The sequence below is a fragment of the Spea bombifrons genome, chromosome 1, assembly GCF_027358695.1.
Source record: "Spea bombifrons isolate aSpeBom1 chromosome 1, aSpeBom1.2.pri, whole genome shotgun sequence".
Taxonomy (NCBI): Eukaryota; Metazoa; Chordata; class Amphibia; order Anura; family Pelobatidae; genus Spea; species Spea bombifrons.
In genome coordinates, this window is record NC_071087.1 from 162,497,141 (window position 1) to 162,516,638 (window position 19,498).

The 19,498-nt window shown below is 43.0% G+C and overlaps 1 protein-coding gene across 1 annotated transcript in view; it reads left to right on the forward strand.

Moving 5' to 3' along the window:
• Window positions 1-19,498, forward strand: part of TPGS2 (tubulin polyglutamylase complex subunit 2) — a 320,830-nt gene that overhangs the window by 255,185 nt on the left and 46,147 nt on the right. The window lies entirely within an intron of this gene.

Genomic DNA, 19,498 nt, shown 5'->3' on the forward strand with positions numbered 1-19,498 from the left:
TATAATATGAGGAATATACAGGATATAACGGGTTATAAGGACGGGATTGGTTATACAGCCGGAGAGTATATAATATATAATATGAGGAATATACAGGATATAACGGGTTATAAGGACGGGATTAGTTATACGGCCGGAGAGTATATAATATATAATATGAGGAATATACAGGATATAACGGGTTATAAGGACGGGATTAGTTATACGGCCGGAGAGTATATAATATATAATATGAGGAATATACAGGATATAACGGGTTATAAGGACGGGATTAGTTATACGGGGGAGAGTATATAATATATAATATGAGGAATATACAGGATATAACGGGTTATAAGGACGGGATTAGTTATACGGGGGGGGAGAGTATATAATATATAATATGAGGAATATACAGGATATAACGGGTTATAAGGACGGGATTAGTTATACGGAGGGAGAGTATATAATATATAATATGAGGAATATACAGGATATAACGGGTTATAAGGACGGGATTAGTTATACGGGAGGAGAGTATATAATATATAATATGAGGAATATACAGGATATAACGGGTTATAAGGACGGGATTAGTTATACGGCCGGAGAGTATATAATATACAATATGAGGAATATACAGGATATAACGGGTTATAAGGACGGGATTAGTTATACGGGGGGAGAGTATATAATATATAATATGAGGAATATACAGGATATAACGGGTTATAAGGACGGGATTAGTTATACGGGGGAGAGTATATAATATATAATATGAGGAATATACAGGATATAACGGGTTATAAGGACGGGATTAGTTATACGGGGGGGAGAGTATATAATATAATATGAGGAATATACAGGATATAACGGGTTATAAGGACGGGATTAGTTATACGGCCGGAGAGTATATAATATATAATATGAGGAATATACAGGATATAACGGGTTATAAGGACGGGATTAGTTATACGGGGGAGAGTATATAATATATAATATGAGGAATATACAGGATATAACGGGTTATAAGGACGGGATTAGTTATACGGCCGGAGAGTATATAATATATAATATGAGGAATATACAGGATATAACGGGTTATAAGGACGGGATTAGTTATACGGGGGGGAGAGTATATAATATATAATATGAGGAATATACAGGATATAACGGGTTATAAGGACGGGATTAGTTATACGGGGGGGAGAGTATATAATATATAATATGAGGAATATACAGGATATAACGGGTTATAAGGACGGGATTAGTTATACGGGCGGAGAGTATATAATATATAATATGAGGAATATACAGGATATAACGGGTTATAAGGACGGGATTAGTTATACGGCCGGAGAGTATATAATATATAATATGAGGAATATACAGGGATATAACGGGTTATAAGGACGGGATTAGTTATACGGCCGGAGAGTATATAATATATAATATGAGGAATATACAGGGATATAACGGGTTATAAGGACGGGATTAGTTATACGGGGGAGAGTATATAATATATAATATGAGGAATATACAGGATATAACGGGTTATAAGGACAGGATTAGTTATACGGCCGGAGAGTATATAATATATAATATGAGGAATATACAGGATATAACGGGTTATAAGGACGGGATTAGTTATACGGGGGAGAGTATATAATATATAATATGAGGAATATACAGGATATCACGGGTTATAAGGATGGGATTAGTTATACGAGGGGAGAGTATATAATATATAATATGAGGAATATACAGGATATAACGGGTTATAAGGACGGGATTAGTTATACGGCCGGAGAGTATATAATATATTATATGAGGAATATACAGGGATATAACGGGTTATAAGGACGGGATTAGTTATACGGGGGGAGAGTATATAATATATAATATGAGGAATATACAGGGATATAACGGGTTATAAGGACGGGATTCGTTATACGGTCGGAGAGTATATAATATATAATATGAGGAATATACAGGATATAACGGGTTATAAGGATGGGATTAGTTATACGGGGGAGAGTATATAATATATAATATGAGGTATATACAGGATATAACGGGTTATAAGGACGGGATTAGTTATAAAGCCGGAGAGTATATAATAGATAATATGAGGAATATACAGGATAGAACGGGTTATAAGGACGGGATTAGTTATACGGCCGGAGAGTATATAATATATAATATGAGGAATATACAGGGATATAACGGGTTATAAGGACGGGATTAGTTATACGGCCGGAGAGTATATAATATATAATATGAGGAATATACAGGATATAACGGGTTATAAGGACGGGATTAGTTATATGGCCAGAGAGTATATAATATATAATATGAGGAATATACAGGGATATAACGGGTTATAAGGACGGGATTAGTTATACGGGGGAGAGTATATAATATATAATATGAGGAATATACAGGGATATAACGGGTTATAAGGACGGGATTAGTTATACGGCCGGAGAGTATATAATATATAATATGAGGAATATACAGGGATATAACGGGTTATAAGGACGGGATTAGTTATATGGCCGGAGAGTATATAATATATAATATGAGGAATATACAGGATATAACGGGTTATAAGGACGGGATTAGTTATACGGGGGGAGAGTATATAATATATAATATGAGGAATATACAGGGATATAACGGGTTATAAGGACGGGATTCGTTATACGGTCGGAGAGTATATAATATATAATATGAGGAATATACAGGATATAACGGGTTATAAGGACGGGATTAGTTATACGGGGGGAGAGTATATAATATATAATATGAGGAATATACAGGGATATAACGGGTTATAAGGACGGGATTAGTTATACGGGGGGAGAGTATATAATATATAATATGAGGAATATACAGGATATAACGGGTTATAAGGACGGGATTAGTTATACGGCCAGAGAGTATATAATATATAATATGAGGAATATACAGGGATATAACGGGTTATAAGGACGGGATTAGTTAGAGGTTTTAAATCCAGAGAGAAATCTGAGTTCATTTAGGAGTCAGGAAGGATTTTTCTCGCATTTTAAATCGCTTTAATGCAGGGTTTTTGTTTCTGCTGGGGATGTGATGGACGTGGGGTCTTTTTTCATCCTAAATTACTATGCATGTTAGAAATGTCCAGTTCTGGCGTTAAGGCATGAGGGCACAAGAGGTTTTCAGGAAAATACTAGGAAGGTTGTCACTAAATCATGAGCTGAAACTGTGAACGCCGGGGAACTTCTGCAGGAACTGATGAGCTGCCCCTACGTATTGTATATGCAATGGGATCTATTAGTTAATCTCACGTCACTTTACATGCAAATCTTGTCCTACTGAAAAAACAAAATGTTAATTAGGGAAATCCTTAAAAATCTGCCCGTATTACAGTCTTTCAGAACCAAACGTGAAACCTCTAGAAATAACCGCAGTTATAACCTCAGAGAGATTCTGGGTCTAATGACGCCAATTGCGGTAAGAAGAATCACTGATCTAGTCTAACCCCCACCAGCGGTTGGAACACATCTCTGGTTACCCCCACTAGATCCAGATAGGGATCTGGAGGTCTGTCCTCCAAAAGTCATCAAGGTCAACGAGTGGTAGAACGGTACAGTATGTTGGGTTTTGAGTCCCGCGTTCTCCGATAATCTCCAAGATTCCGCAAATCCTCCCAAGCATAAATCTCAGAACTCTAGATCAGGAATCAGGAGAAGATTCCTCGTCTTCTCTTTTGATTGAACAGACGTTTGGTGTTGGTGGCTCAGCATACGGCAGAAGATGAGTTCTCGTATGATCGAGCCGTGCTGGTTATTTATATGCTGTCTACGTGAGACATATGGCTCGTTTCCCTCTGGAATTCGGAGCATGTAGTACGTTTTGCCGTTCTAGGTTCCTGGTAAGGCGACGTAATTCCACATCGCGTAACGGCTGGTGTCTCGTGAGTAATTATTAAAAAAAAAACAAGTCTACAGACTCCAGAATTAAATGGAATGCTGGAAATTATCTTCTTCGGGAAACCAAGATCAAAGGTATTGATTGAGGAAGATGATTTTATCTGAACCAAGCCCAGTGATCTCTAATAGAGGACTGCACTGGGATGCGGGTCCCGCCAAAAAACTTGCGGGCGCGGGCGGTCTTGCTGGGGTTGCGGGCGGGAGCGGGCGGTCAGGCACTGTACCTGCGGGTCCCGGTAATCCCGCGCAGTCCCGCAAGGCTGCCTTCTTGCTGCTCCCTTACAGTGTCTCCTAGCTTGCTCCGCCCAGGAACAAAACGGAGTCACGTGATGTGACGTCACTTCCTGTGACTCCGCCTTGTTCCTGGGCGGAGGAAGAGAAGAGACGCCGTGAGGGAACAACTCGAGGGCAGCCGCGCGGGACTGCGGGGGAAATCAGGTAAGGATGCGGGCATGATTGGCCACAAATGTGGCGGGAGCGGGTGGGATTGGCCACAAAAGTGGCGGGAGCGGAACACCCACATTGCGGGAGCGGGCGGGAGCGGGATTAAAAACCGCGGGAGCGGGCGGGAGCGGGATTAAAAAAGTAGTCCCGCGCAGGGCTCTAATCTCTAATACAATTCATCTCTATGATGTAACAAAGCAAAATAATGAATAATGGAGGAACCCCTGATCGGCCAAAGGAGACCCGAGTCTATTAAGGTCCGCTAGTACAAGAGACACAGAGATACCCTCTGCCCCAAGTCCACTTCTTCTTAGATCTAGAATATCATCAGCTTCTCTACCGAAAAGGTACATTTATTTACCAAAACTGCAGCAAATGATGCGATTCAGAGACGTTACTGAAGAGGTTAAACCTTGATCTTTTGTGCTTGGTACAGAAGAGATTTCCTCCCGTTATCAGAGAACAGTCACGGAACTGGATGTTCCGAGCACACGCCAATCACAGGTACCCGCGAGAACAGCTAGTGCAGACACCGTGCAACGTGGGAGAAGGCGCTGCACTATTGTCATATCTCCGAAAAACACACCGGCAACGCTGCAGGGGTGCTGCACGAGGCCGCTGCGTGGGCAGCCACGCCATGAAGTTCCCGGTTAAAAATACTAGAAATAAATAGAGATTTATTATCCTCTGCAGAAAAAAATCATAATTTAATTTTATACAGTAATAAGAACACCGCCAACTAAAACCGTAGATCAACTTGGTTGAACTTGGTGGGAGATCTTGTTGGGCAGATAACCGCTATTAGTGGTAAATGGGAATAAGAGATGGTTGCGTACCCGATCCTTACTGGCCTTCATCGCACGTTTGTGTATATGTTTAGTAATTCGATTTTCGTTGAAGGAACTGGGGCTTTAACAAGTGTTTTTGTGGACTTTTTGGTACACCTTTTCTATGCGTCTTCCCACGTCGACATACACCGACTGAGCAGGGACGCTTACCGGCCACATGACATCATAGCGTCCCATTTTCCATCGTCTGCCATGGTCTTATAGTTTTATATAGACACCTGGATACTGCTGTTATTGGGCATCGGATGGAGGAATCCTTCCAAACACGAAAAACATTCACTCACTTGTTAATTTCAATGATTTTTTGTCAACCATTCGTGACCTCCGCTTCCAGACAGCTTAAGAGTTCAGAACGCAAGATGTTGGTTAAAAAAACACTTTTTTATGACTGTGGCCCACCCAATGGCGCTCGATGTAATGACATTTTCTTGTTAAGTCCTTAGCCTGGGCTTTAAGAAGGACCCCCTCTTGTTGTCCTCGGATATGTCTTGTATGCACCCTTTGGGGTCAAGTGTACCGGTTAAGTAGTCAATGGTGTCTTCTAGGTCTTCTACATATGAAGGACGCTTAGTTCTTCAACGCAAACATCTCTTTGAACATGTTGGCCCCACTAAGGGTAACCAGAACTAAGTACCAATTAAGAGACTATTCATTATAATTAATTATAATAATTATTATTTCTGGAACCACCTTGACTGTCACTTTGACCAGATGGACGATCTCCTTGCACAGACCTCGATTCCAAACGGATAATCATTCCCTCTAACAGATGGATGACTTCATGGGATTTGCAAAGATGTTTCAGCAGATTTACGAGTCCACGAGTTACGCTAACATTCAGTTTTTTTTTTTTGCTGGAGATAGAACGTTCGTCAAATTCACTCTATGTCAAGCTTTTCCAAGATTCCATAAATTGGCCGAGTTGACCTCGTCTCAGGCCAACTCTTTATGGAAATTTCAAAGATCTAGAACCCGGCAGGTTTTCTCTTCAAGATGACCTTTCAATTACTTTTAGAAACATTTTATTGGCTGGATGAACTATATATTTTTTTTACTTTATAATTACGGTTTTGGAAGAGGACATTTTTCCGTAGCACTATTACGCAACACGGTTATCCCACACTGGAAAACTCATCCGCCAACCGCCTGCCGCACCGCGGGACTAAAGTGGATAAATAAAGAGGACTGGAAGTAAGACTTCTCTTTCAATAACCCACAGGTTTGTAAATTATAGTGTCTTGGAGTTACCATGGTAACCACTCATATTTACCCATAGAACTCAGACACCTAAAAAAAAATAAAGATTTCTGTTCCAGAACAGCATCCAAATGTAACATGAAAACGTAATGTTTTGGCAAAAATTCAGAGCTACGTCTATCGACTTATTCGGGATGGGAAGCCGCCGCGCGCCCCAGTGCCCGCGAGATGCCCTCATACAATGCAGACACGTCCCCATAGGGTTTCTTAATTATGTGTGATGGCCCTCCGTCTCACTGGGCATGGGGTAAGGTAGGAAGGGGCACAGGTAGGTAAAAAAGGGGTACTTGTGAGGTCATATCCCAGCTCCAAGGGTAGCGCCCAACCTAAAGACATCACTGGCGGACGTCTGCTCTACTCCAAAGTTTACGATTTCAGTTCATTAACCCCTTAAGGACAATGGGCGGTCCCTAAACCCATTGAAAACAATGCATTTTGAGCCCGTACATGTACGGGCTTTGTCATTAAGGGGTTAAATACTGTTACTTTGTTTTCGTACTTAAAGACCAATTCTGCCCGGCTTAGATCAATTCTATAACTTTTGTACAATCCAAAAAGAAACGTATGATTTCTTGGATCTCTTTTAATATTTAAGTTATCTCACATTTGGTACAAAGAAAGAAAAAAGTTTTTATGCGCTTACGTTGACAGGCGGCTAAATATGAATTAATTGGTTTCGGAATAAAAATAATGATCAAATCTGGCCTATTAAAGGAACATGTTCTTGGTCGACAAAATTATAATTAATGAAAATAATTCATTAATTAAAAAATTTATTAAATTCTGGAGCCACATGTCAATGAATTGTGAAAATTCCGCTTTCTTTTGTGTTCCGGGGTCCTTCGTCGGTCCTGACAGTCACAATGTTGGCTTTGAGCGTTCCTTGCGAATAATCCCTCAGATGTCGCAGCATGCAGTGCGGTAAGACGGAGGACAAATGAATCATCCTTATTGTGAGAATGTTACGAGTCTCAGAAACCGGGGAACAAGCAAGAACGCAAGGAAACAAGTAATTCGGTGTCAAAACACGTCTTTTTTCATGTGCCACTCGGTGAATAATGCGAGAACGCAATGATTCAGCGTCTGTGCCCTTTAGGACCCGATGAAGACACCGAAGTGACACGGTGACACATTGTCACACATTAGAGACATTAACGTTTAGATTTATTAAAGGGACAGTAAATCCAACACTCCGTCTTCTACTGAAGGATCCTTCTCCGAGGTCCTTAGTCAAGTCACTTAGTTTCAGATTCACAGAGAGGGCAGTAAAGGTACGGAATCCACTGCCGAGAGAGGGGGTGCTCTATCAGATACACCGGATGCCTCCAAAAGGGGTAAAAGCAGAACATACGGGTGGGGGGTTTCTTTGTGACTTGGTTTATTGTTCTGGAGATATTTAGTTCTACCACTGATTAAGGTTTGAGCCGTTACAGCAGGACAAACGTGCAGACTAGACGGGGGCCGAATGGGGCCGATCTGCTGGCAAATCCTAGGTTTATTTTATGTGATTCTCTTCATGCTGCGACCAGTGGCAGCCTGTGGCAAATCCAGCATTATCTATTTTGTGTCCTGTTCTCTTGCTTCTTCTCCCTTCACCGGGATTAGCGATGTAACAGCAGATGCAGACCCTGAGAACAGGACGTTTAGAATGCTTGCTGGGTATGAGCAGGCCCGGACTGGCCATCGGGCTGCAGCTCCAGGCCCCTACCTTAAAATAGGCCCAGTCAGGACCGGACTGACTGGGCCTATGCGACCTCTACGGCCGCATTAACGCAGGGTATAAGGGGCACCTGCCCCTTAAGCCCGCAGCAACTGCGACCGGGTCCGCCACTCTAGGAGGCCGGGCAGCCCCAACCAGGGCCGGCTTTAGGGGTGCGCGGCCGCACAGGGATTAAATTAAAACATCGGTGGGGGGGTTGTTTACTTTATTTAACATCCTTCATATTAAATAAAGTTTGTTTAAAATGCATTGTTTTCAATGGGTTTAGGGACCGCCCATTGTTCTTAACATTGTGTTAAATGTATGAATATACAAAAGAAAGTATAATAGTTGAAAAAATATGGTAAAATTAGCAAAAAGCTTTGGCCTTAAGGGGTTAAATACTCGGTTGTTGGAAATAAATACTCAGTTAACTGCCATTGAAAGTTAATATTGATTTTATCGTTCTCTGCCTGTCCAGCAGACACTTGATACGTGCAGCTTTTTTATGTGGATCTCCCTGGCTAGTAAATTGGCCATAAAATGGTAACAACCAGAAAAACAATATATACAAGGATATAACGGGTTATAAGGACGGGATTAGTTATACGGCCGGAGAGTGTATAATATATAATATGAGGAATATACAGGATATAACGGGTTATAAGGACGGGATTAGTTATGCGGCCGGAGAGTGTATAATATATAATATGAGGAATATACAGGGATATAACGGGTTATAAGGACAGGATTAGTTATACGGCCGGAGAGTGTATAATATATAATATGAGGAATATACAGGGATATAACGGGTTATAAGGACGGGATTAGTTATACGGGGGGAGAGTATATAATATATAATATGAGGAATATACAGGTTATAACGGGTTATAAGGACGGGATTAGTTATACGGGGGGAGAGTATATAATATATAATATGAGGAATATACAGGATATAACGGGTTATAAGGACGGGATTAGTTATACGGCCGGAGAGTATATAATATATAATATGAGGAATATACAGGTTATAACGGGTTATAAGGACGGGATTAGTTATACGGCCGGAGAGTATATAATATATAATATGAGGAATATACAGGGATATAACAGGTTATAAGGACGGGATTAGTTATACGGGGGAGAGTATATAATATATAATATGAGGAATATACAGGTTATAACGGGTTATAAGGACGGGATTAGTTATACGGCCGGAGAGTATATAATATATAATATGAGGAATATACAGGGATATAACGGGTTATAAGGACGGGATTAGTTATACGGGGGGAGAGTATATAACATATAATATGAGGAATATACAGGGATATAACGGGTTATAAGGACGGGATTAGTTATACGGCTGGAGAGTATATAATATATAATATGAGGAATATACAGGATATAACGGGTTATAAGGACGGGATTAGTTATACGGGGGAGAGTATATAATATATAATATGAGGAATATACAGGATATAACGGGTTATAAGGACGGGATTAGTTATACGGCCGGAGAGTATATAATATATAATATGAGGAATATACAGGGATATAACGGGTTATAAGGACGGGATTAGTTATACGGGGGGGAGAGTATATACTATATAATATGAGGAATATACAGGATATAACGTGTTATAAGGACGGGATTAGTTATACGGGGGAGAGTATATAATATATAATATGAGGAATATACAGGATATAACGGGTTATAAGGACGGGATTAGTTATACAGCCGGAGAGTATATAATATATAATATGAGGAATATACAGGGATATAACGGGTTATAAGGACGGGATTAGTTATACGGCCGGAGAGTATATAATATATAATATGAGGAATATACAGGATATAACGGGTTATAAGGACAGGATTAGTTATACGGCCGGAGAGTATATAATATATAATATGAGGAATATACAGGATATAACGGGTTATAAGGACGGGATTAGTTATACGGGGGGAGAGTATATAATATATACCGTATTGGCTCGGATATAGGCCGCCCCCGTATATAGGCCGCACCCTAAAAGTTTGGTGCTTTTTTAAAGAAAAAGTTTTTTTTCTTTAAAAAAGCACCAAAAAAAACATGCTGCCACTCTGTCCCCCCCCGAGATATGCTGCCGCTGTCCTCCCTCCCCGAGATACGCTGCCGCTGTCCTCCCTGCCCGCGATACGCTGCCGCTGTCCTCCCTGCCCGCGATACGCTGCCGCTGTCCTCCCTGCCCGCGATACGCTGCCGCTGTCCTCCCTCCCCGCGATACGCTGCCGCTGTCCTCCCTCCCCGCGATACGCTGCCGCTGTCCTCCCTCCCCGCGATACGCTGCCGCTGTCCTCCCTCCCCGCGATACGCTGCCGCTGTCCTCCCTCCCCGCGATACGCTGCCGCTGTCCTCCCTCCCCGCGATACGCTGCCGCTGTCCTCCCTCCCCGCGATACGCTGCCGCTGTCCTCCTCTGCCCCCCCTCCTCGACTTACCGGAGCAGACTCCCGGGTGTCTTGCGGGGCCGGCGAGGGACATCTACGCAATACGCGTATGCAACTTCCGGTACCGGTACCGGAAGTTGCATGCGCGTATTGCGTAGATGTCTCCCGCCGGCCCCGCAAGACACCCGGGAGTCTGCTCCGGTAAGTCGGGGGTGGGCAGAGGTAAAACGCTTAGATAACCTCCCGTGCCGGCACCCCCCCCCCCCGTGGGAAGTGCTGGCAGGGGAGGCTGTCTGAGCGTATCGGGGAGAAGGATGCAGGTCCCCTGCACCGCTGCGGGGGATCTGTATCTTAACCCCGCTGCCTGCCCGGCGCCCGGGACTGCATGTCCCGGGCGTCGGGCGCTAGACCCCGAATATAGGCCGCACCCCCACTTTAAAAACTTAAAGTGGGGGAAAAAAGTGCGGCCTATATTCGAGCCAATACGGTAATATGAGGAATATACAGGGTATAACGGGTTATAAGGACGGGATTAGTTATACAGCCGGAGAGTATATAATATATAATATGAGGAATATACAGGGATATAACGGGTTATAAGGACGGGATTAGTTATACGGCCGGAGAGTATATAATATATAATATGAGGAATATACAGGGATATAACGGGTTATAAGGACGGGATTAGTTATACGGGGGAGAGTATATAATATGAGGAATATACAGGATATAACGGGTTATAAGGACGGGATTAGTTATATGGGGGGGAGAGTATATAATATATAATATGAGGAATATACAGGATATAACGGGTTATAAGGACGGGATTAGTTATACGGCCGGAGAGTATATAATATATAATATGAGGAATATACAGGATATAACGGGTTATAAGGACGGGATTAGTTATACGGCCGGAGAGTATATAATATATAATATGAGGAATATACAGGATATAACGGGTTATAAGGACGGGATTAGTTATACGGGGGAGAGTATATAATATATAATATGAGGAATATACAGGATATAACGGGTTATAAGGACGGGATTAGTTATACGGCCGGAGAGTGTATAATATATAATATGAGGAATATACAGGATATAACGGGTTATAAGGACGGGATTAGTTATACGGCCGGAGAGTGTATAATATATAATATGAGGAATATACAGGATATAACGGGTTATAAGGACGGGATTAGTTATATGGGGGGGAGAGTACCGTATTTGCTCGATTATAAGACGAGGTTTTTTTCAGAGCAAATGCTCTGAAAAATACCCCTCGTCTTATAATCGGGGTCGTCTTCTAATCAGACCTCAAATAGAGGTCTGATTAGGAGACTAAGATCCAGATCCCCCGCACCGCTGCAGGGGACCTGGATCCTCCTATCGTCGCCCCCCCCCCCCACACACACTTACCGGTGCTTCCGGAGGTGAAGTTGGCAGCGGGGGTTTGTATGCGTCCGTCGCAAATACCTTCCCCGACTGTCAGAGATCAGAGTTCCAGAGTTCCTGATCTCTGACAGCCGGGGAAGGTATTTGCGACGGACGCATACAAACCCCCGCTGCCAACTCCACCTCCTTCCGGCTGCCGCGGAATGAGACGTCAACCCGCTGCCCCGGCAATACAGCAGGAAATTGGAAGCACCGGTAAGTAAGTAAGTAAGTAAGTGTGTGTGTGTGTGTGTGTAGGGCATTTCTGGAATGCCTTACACCCCTATATGCCACTCTGGCACTTAGGGGGTTAAAAGGCATATTATGGGGCAGAGTGGCATATAGGGAGGTATAAGGCATTTCAGGAGGCAGAGTGGCGTTAAGGGGGCATTTAATAGTGCACTCTGCCTCCTGAAATGCCTTATACCTCCCTATATGCCACTCTGCCCCATAATATGCCTTTTAACCCCCTAAATGCCAGAGTGGCATATAGGGGTATAAGGCATTTCTGGAGGCAGAGTGCTCTATATAATGCCTTTTAACTCCCTTAATGCCACTCTGCCTCCTGGAATGCCTTATACCTCCCTATATGCCACTCTGCCCCATAATATGCATTTTAACCCCCTAAATGCCAGAATGGGATATAGGGGTATAAGGCATTTCTGGAGGCAGAGTGGCACATAGGGGGTCAAAAGGCATACCATGGGGCACAGTGGCATATAGAGGGTTAAAAGGCATATCATGGGCCACAGTGCCATATTGGTGTGGCAAGCCTGGGGGCAGATGTGCGTAACTGGGGGACAGGTTGGAAAATACAAGAAATAAAAACAAAAAAAAAATATTTTTCTCAATCATAGCTTTTATTAAAAAAAATAGTTTACATGAATTAACATTTACTGGTAAAACTTTTTTCCTTTAGGGTCGTCTTATATTCAGGCTTTTTCTTTTTTTCCTAAGTTAATATTCAGATTTTGGGGGGTCGTCTTATAATCGAGCAAATACGGTATATAATATATAATATGAGGAATATACAGGGATATAACGGGTTATAAGGACGGGATTAGTTATACGGGGGGAGAGTATGTAATATATAACATGAGGAATATACTGGGATATAACGGGTTATAAGGACGGGATTAGTTATACGGCCGGAGAGTGTATAATATATAATATGAGGAATATACAGGATATAACGGGTTATAAGGACGGGATTAGTTATACGGCCGGAGAGTATATAATATATAATATGAGGAATATACAGGATATAACGGGTTATAAGGACGGGATTAGTTATACGGCTGGAGAGTATATAATATAAATTGTATATACAATAAGGGCTGGAGAGTATATTATATATATTACTACACCTAGTAGTTAAACCTTTTATTACTAAATAATGCCTATTCATAAAACCTGCTCCCATACACACTCTGCTCACTTACAAAGACTCACAATGACGTCACATTAGAGGGAGTAAGTGTGTCTTTGTGAAAGCGATGTGCGAGGCGATGCTGTATACACCCGGATAGTGCATAAAGAATGATTTCTGTTTGACTCCCATCCCCCGGCTTCGCTTTTGTGTCACCAGATGATATTCTAGGCAGTATCTGAATTCTCGAAAGCCTTATAAGGTCCAGGAGCTTCTCGATAGAGTACCTGCTGATGTCACATCCACCGAGAGCGAGCGGCGAGTGAGAGCGAGCAGCGAGTGAGAGCGAGTGGGTAGATCCAGAAAATGCCTTTACGACTCATTGTTCATAAAGGAGAGGCTGCGGGGACACCGAGTGACGGCTTCATGTAAACGGGAACAGAAGATCCGAGAACAAGAGAGAAAAATCATAAGGAGAAAAAGAAATAGAGCCTGAACAAAGAAGCGAAAGGTTCTAAGCTAACGTCCCAAACGGACACGTTTCTCACGGTCTAAGAATGGATATTGAGTGTTTTTATATCTCCAAACATATAAAATAACCAAATACGGTGTAAGTGAAATATATCATTCCTCGTCTTTGTTCGTTTCCTCCTCTTTGGCCATTTTATTGTTTTCTTCTGTTTTTTTGCCCCATAATATAATGTTTTCAGGCAGCTGCGTATTAGAAATATTAGCCGGTTACCTCCCGACAGCCTCGCTTTTCACAGGACAGTCCTGATTTTCTGCAAAATCACCATTATTCCACAACTAAACTTCCAAAAACGATGCAAATTATACAGAAGTTCACAGATAATTGTTTTTTATTAAAAAAAATAAATTTTGAAAATTAGCTTCTTTCGTTATTTTGACAAGCGGCTGAGTGAATAAACGGCTATTTTCACAACCCGCAATGAGTTTCTTGCCAATGAATGAATAACGTCGTAACGCATCCTCTCCCCGGCGCGACCAAGCTGATATTAATGTGTTTGTTCCGACTTGTTAAAGCTGAAAGGACATGTTTCTGTGGTGCGCTCAATTAAAATTGTTCTTTTGCGTGACGTTCACATGCCATGGGAACACGCTACAGACGTGATCGTTGATTACAGAGGGGGGCGAGAGGCAAATGCCCCTCTCTCCTCAACTGATGCCCCTCTCTCCTCCCCTGATGCCCCTCTTCTCTAGGAGGTCAGAATGTTTGCTGGGTATGAGGGGATCGCAGGGTTCTACAGCCCTAAAAGCCCCGATAATGTATATAGAGACAGCAGGGAACGGCTTTATATATTAAACGGGGTAAATAAACCTCATTTTGTATAAATAGCACCCAGGTATTAGGGTGCGGGCACCGGAGGGGCAGTTAGCACCCCCACCCTGTGCCAATTCTTCATCCTCAGACACTCACGCAGCAGGAAGTCCTGCGTTCAGATGGTCTGTAACCAAATATCCCCTGTTGCCATGGAAACACGCACATTCAGTACAAATGCTATGATAGAAAGGATGAGGGGAGAATGAATGGGAGAGGAAAAGGTGGGAAGAGAACACAGTGTGTGGGAATCGGCTCGGGGTGATGGGAGAGCTGCTCACACTGTATATATATATATACTATCGCTCGGGGTCACTTAGAGGTTTCCTTGTTTTTGAAAGAAAAGCAAATTTTGTCCATTAACATAACATAAAATGGAAATCCAGCACAGACGGGGTCAATGCTATAAATGACTATTGCAGCTGGAAACGGCTGATTTTTAATGGAATCTCTTCATAGACCCTTTATCACTCCCATCACTCCTGTGTTCCAATGGCCCTTTATCACTCCCATCACTCCTGTGTTCCAATGGCCCTTTATCACTCCCATCACTCCTGTGTTCCAATGGCCCTTTATCACTCCCATCACTCCTGTGTTCCAATGGCCCTTTATCACTCCCATCACTCCTGTGTCCCAATGGCCCTTTATCACTCCCATCACTCCTGTGTCCCAATGGCCCTTTATCACTCCCATCACTCCTGTGTTCCAATGGCCCTTTATCACTCCCATCACTCCTGTGTTCTAATGGCACGTTGTGTTCCCAAAGGTGTTCGATGGGGTTGAGGTCGGGGCTCTGTGCGGCAGGTCAAGTTCTTCTACCCCAAACTAATCCCACCATGTCTTTATGGAGCCTGCTTCTTGTGCTCTGGGGCGCAGTCATGCTGGAATAGAAAAGAGTCTTCCCCAAAACTGTTCCCACAAAGCTGGAAGTATTAAATTCCCTGTCTATGGACGCTGAAAGATTAACATTACCCTTCACTGGAAAGAAACACAAACCTTGAAAACAGCCCCACTCCGTATCCCTCCTCCGCAACACTTTAGAGCGGGCACTGTGTATTCCGGTAGGTACCGTTCTCCTGGCGTCCGCCAAACCCCAATAATTAGGAGGGGTGTTCACATACTTTTGGACATATAGCATATATGATGATACAGTTACTATTTGGATAAGTGTTGCTCGTTAAAACAAAGACCGAATTCAAGGTTCTAGAATAATATTTTGAGTAATGTGACCTCGAATAAGTGATGGAAAAAAACCAAACCATGAGATTTCTAGAATGTTCTGCGTTTGGATACAATGTTAAACTACATAATGAGAGCTTTTATAGATTGTAAGTATGTATATAGGATGAATTATTCAGTATGCGTATTCTTTGGTTTATATTACTAAAGGGCATATAAATTATTACTGATAAATGTTACTTTATATAAAAAATCATGACGGTGAGGGTTGTCACCTTTTGTTAAGAGAGGAAAGGAAGAAGAAGAGAGAAAGGAGGAAGAAGAAAGAAATCAAAGGAAAGAGGAAAGATAAATAAGAAAAGGAGGTGGAGGGTAAGGATACAGAAGAGAGAAAGGCGAGAGAAAATGTAGAGAAAAGAGTGAAAGGAGAGCAGAAAAATAGAGAGCGAGAGGAGAAAATAGAGAAAGCAGACCTTGCTCACAGTTAAAGGTAACTCAAACTCCATCAGCGTGACTCAAACTCCATCAGCGTGACTCAAACTCCATCAGCGCAACTCAAACTCCATCAGCGTGACTCAAACTCCATCAGCGTGACTGCGCATAGGACTTCAGCTCTCCCCCCCCACCATGAACCATCGTCCCTCCACATGCTCTTCACCTCTTACCAGATCCATGTAAAGTGCGGCAATCATCTACCCGACCGTCCCGACCTACTACATACTGTCTCCTTCTCCCTCCCTCATCCTCTTGGACCTCTCTGCATCCTTTGTTGTCCTCCCTCTTGTCCTGCAAACCCTTCATCTTCATGGCATCCAAGACAAGGCCCTCTCCTGGCTCCGTACCTTCAGTGTTTCCTTCTCCATTGACGTTCCTCGGGACATCTTCTCCGGGCATCTTCTCTATCTGCACCTCTTTCCTCGGACAGCTAATCTCATCTCTTGAATTCGTTTATTTTGCCTTAAAAAATTATTATTATTATTATTATTACAATGGTTAACCCTTCCATCGCTCAAACATTGCTTACATGCCTGGATCGGACTTGGAAAATATGTTCTTTTCAGGCTTTATGAGCATTCGGGGAAAATAAAGTAATTTAAACCGAAACGGTCACAGGGTTAAGGCTAATCCAGCTACTCAGAAATACACTTAGAATACTCGAGACGTAACATATTAAACACTATTTGTTCAGAGAAGCCGATTGCTTGGACGCAGCGATAGCGGAACGTTCCGAGAAGCCTTCGCTGGAGATGAAGTGAAATCCATCAAAGGCATCGGAGTCGTGCCAGAGAGGATAATTGGAAAGTAAAGCCTGAAATAGCCAGATATCGATTTAGAATAAGCGCAGAATTAAGGCGGGTTGAAACGAGGACGCATCAGATGAGAAGACACATTCTGTCCCGGTTCCTAATCCCATGCGTGCAGCCGCGCATGGGCACCCTGCAGCATTGTTACTCGCATTCTAGCCATGGAACTGAAGATGTTCTGTTCTAAAGAAATGCCCAAAAGCCACTGCCCCAATGGGGTAATAAACAATGCTGGAGACCAAATGAAAGCCCCCCCCCTTCATTGTAAATGGCTGGATGTATATTATGTGTATGGTTTTTATTTATTATTCGCTAACAGGTTTGCTTAGCGCCTTACGTATAATAAAGGGGGGTAGAGTGAGAACATTCATAGTAGGTAGAGGGGTTTACAAACACCTAGGGGTAGGATAGGTGAGAATGGATTATGAAAGGAGATCCCTGCCCTGAAGAGCTTACAGTCTATAAGAATGTGCCATTATGCAGGTGTGGAACCGTTACCCACCTGTTACGTCTGCTGTCACCCAGGAACACACACCCTGAAACACCTAGCAAGGGGTCGAGCTCCGAGATAAGCAAACAAAGACTCTGATCCCAACAGTGTGGAGGCTCGGTATAGGCAGGTAGAAATAGGGAAAGCGCTGTAGGAATAGTCAGATGACACAGGCTGTTTAGGGGCAGCGGTGGCACTGGCAGGCTGTTTAGGGGCACCGGTGGCACTGGAAGGCTGTTTAGGGGCAGCGGTGGCACTGGCAGGCTGTGTAGGGGCAGCGGTGGCACTGGCAGGCTGTTTAGGGGCAACGGTGGCACTGGCAGGCTGTTTAGGGGCAGCGGTAGCACTGGCAGGCTGTTTAGGGGCAGCGGTGGCACTGGCAGGCTGTTTAGGGGCAGCGGTGGCACTGGCAGGCTGTTTAGGGGCAGCGGTGGCACTGGCAGGCTGTTTAGGGGCAGCGGTAGCACTGGCAGGCTGTTTAAGAGGCATAGATGGCACATGTAGAATGTCTAGGGGCAGAGGTGGCATGGCCAGGATGTTTAGGGGCAGAAGTGGCACAGGCAGGATGTTTAGGGGCAGACGTGGCACCGTGGGACATGTTGTTTGTGAAGCTGGGGTTTTCGCACATAAGCTCGACCGCGCGATAAAATACGGGGCTGGTGTTCAAATATTTCCAGGGCTGCTTTTCATTTCCAGTCCGGCCCTGTCCACAGTATATGAACATCCTCATACACACACGCACACACATACACACGCACACACGCACACACACACACACATATATATTATGGGATTAATAGGCATGCTTCTGACATAAACTCTACATCATTTTTTTTACACATTTGCGTCGATGTATTTTCATGTTTAAATTATTGACAATTACTTCGAAATGCCTGGTTTCCATGGTTGCCATGGTAACCCCTTGTCATTTCCGCTCTCGGCTGACACCATGCAGCCCGCTCTGCTTCTGCCTTTAAACAATGACACAATGTGTGAGTAGATTACATCGCCAATCAGTCCCACGATTTACCTCCCACTGCTGTGGGGGGACACCTTACATCAGATGACATAATACGGGGGGCTGCGGAATATGTCAGCATTTGCTAACCCCTTCACTGCCGGGCTGGAATAGAGTTTAGAGAGCTAAAATGTGCGCTTTTTGTTATCTAACTGGTATAATGGGTTGTGTAGATCTTTAACCCTTTCCTTACCAAGGCTTTTTATTACCTCTTTTGCCATATTTGAGATTAATTAAGATTCCCGTTTTTCCATGTTTGATGAACACACAGAAATTATGTATTGGTGTTTTTTTTTTTTTTTTAGAAATATAGGGTTTTCGTTTGAAACCATAGAAACATGCAAAAAATAATAATTGTGAGCTCTAGTATGCAAAAAAATTATACTTAACGTCAAAAAAACTCTTAGAAATGTTTCTGCACAGACATGCCCCACATTTTTGTGTTCTAGGGGGCCGCATCCATCCATTACACAGTACCCTATAAGGTAGTTCAGTATTTGCTCAATTATAAGACGATATTGGATTTTAATTTAGGGAAAAAAAGGAAAAGCCTGAATATAAGACTACCCTATAGGAAAAAAGTTTTACCAGTAAATGTTAATTCACAGGCAGTCCTGGTATGTGGGCATTATGGGATTGGGAGCAGAAGCAAATTCCAGTAAGCAGGGCCCTCTGTCTTCTGTCTCTGCCATATTTATGTGAACACGTGATATAGTGGCATCCGC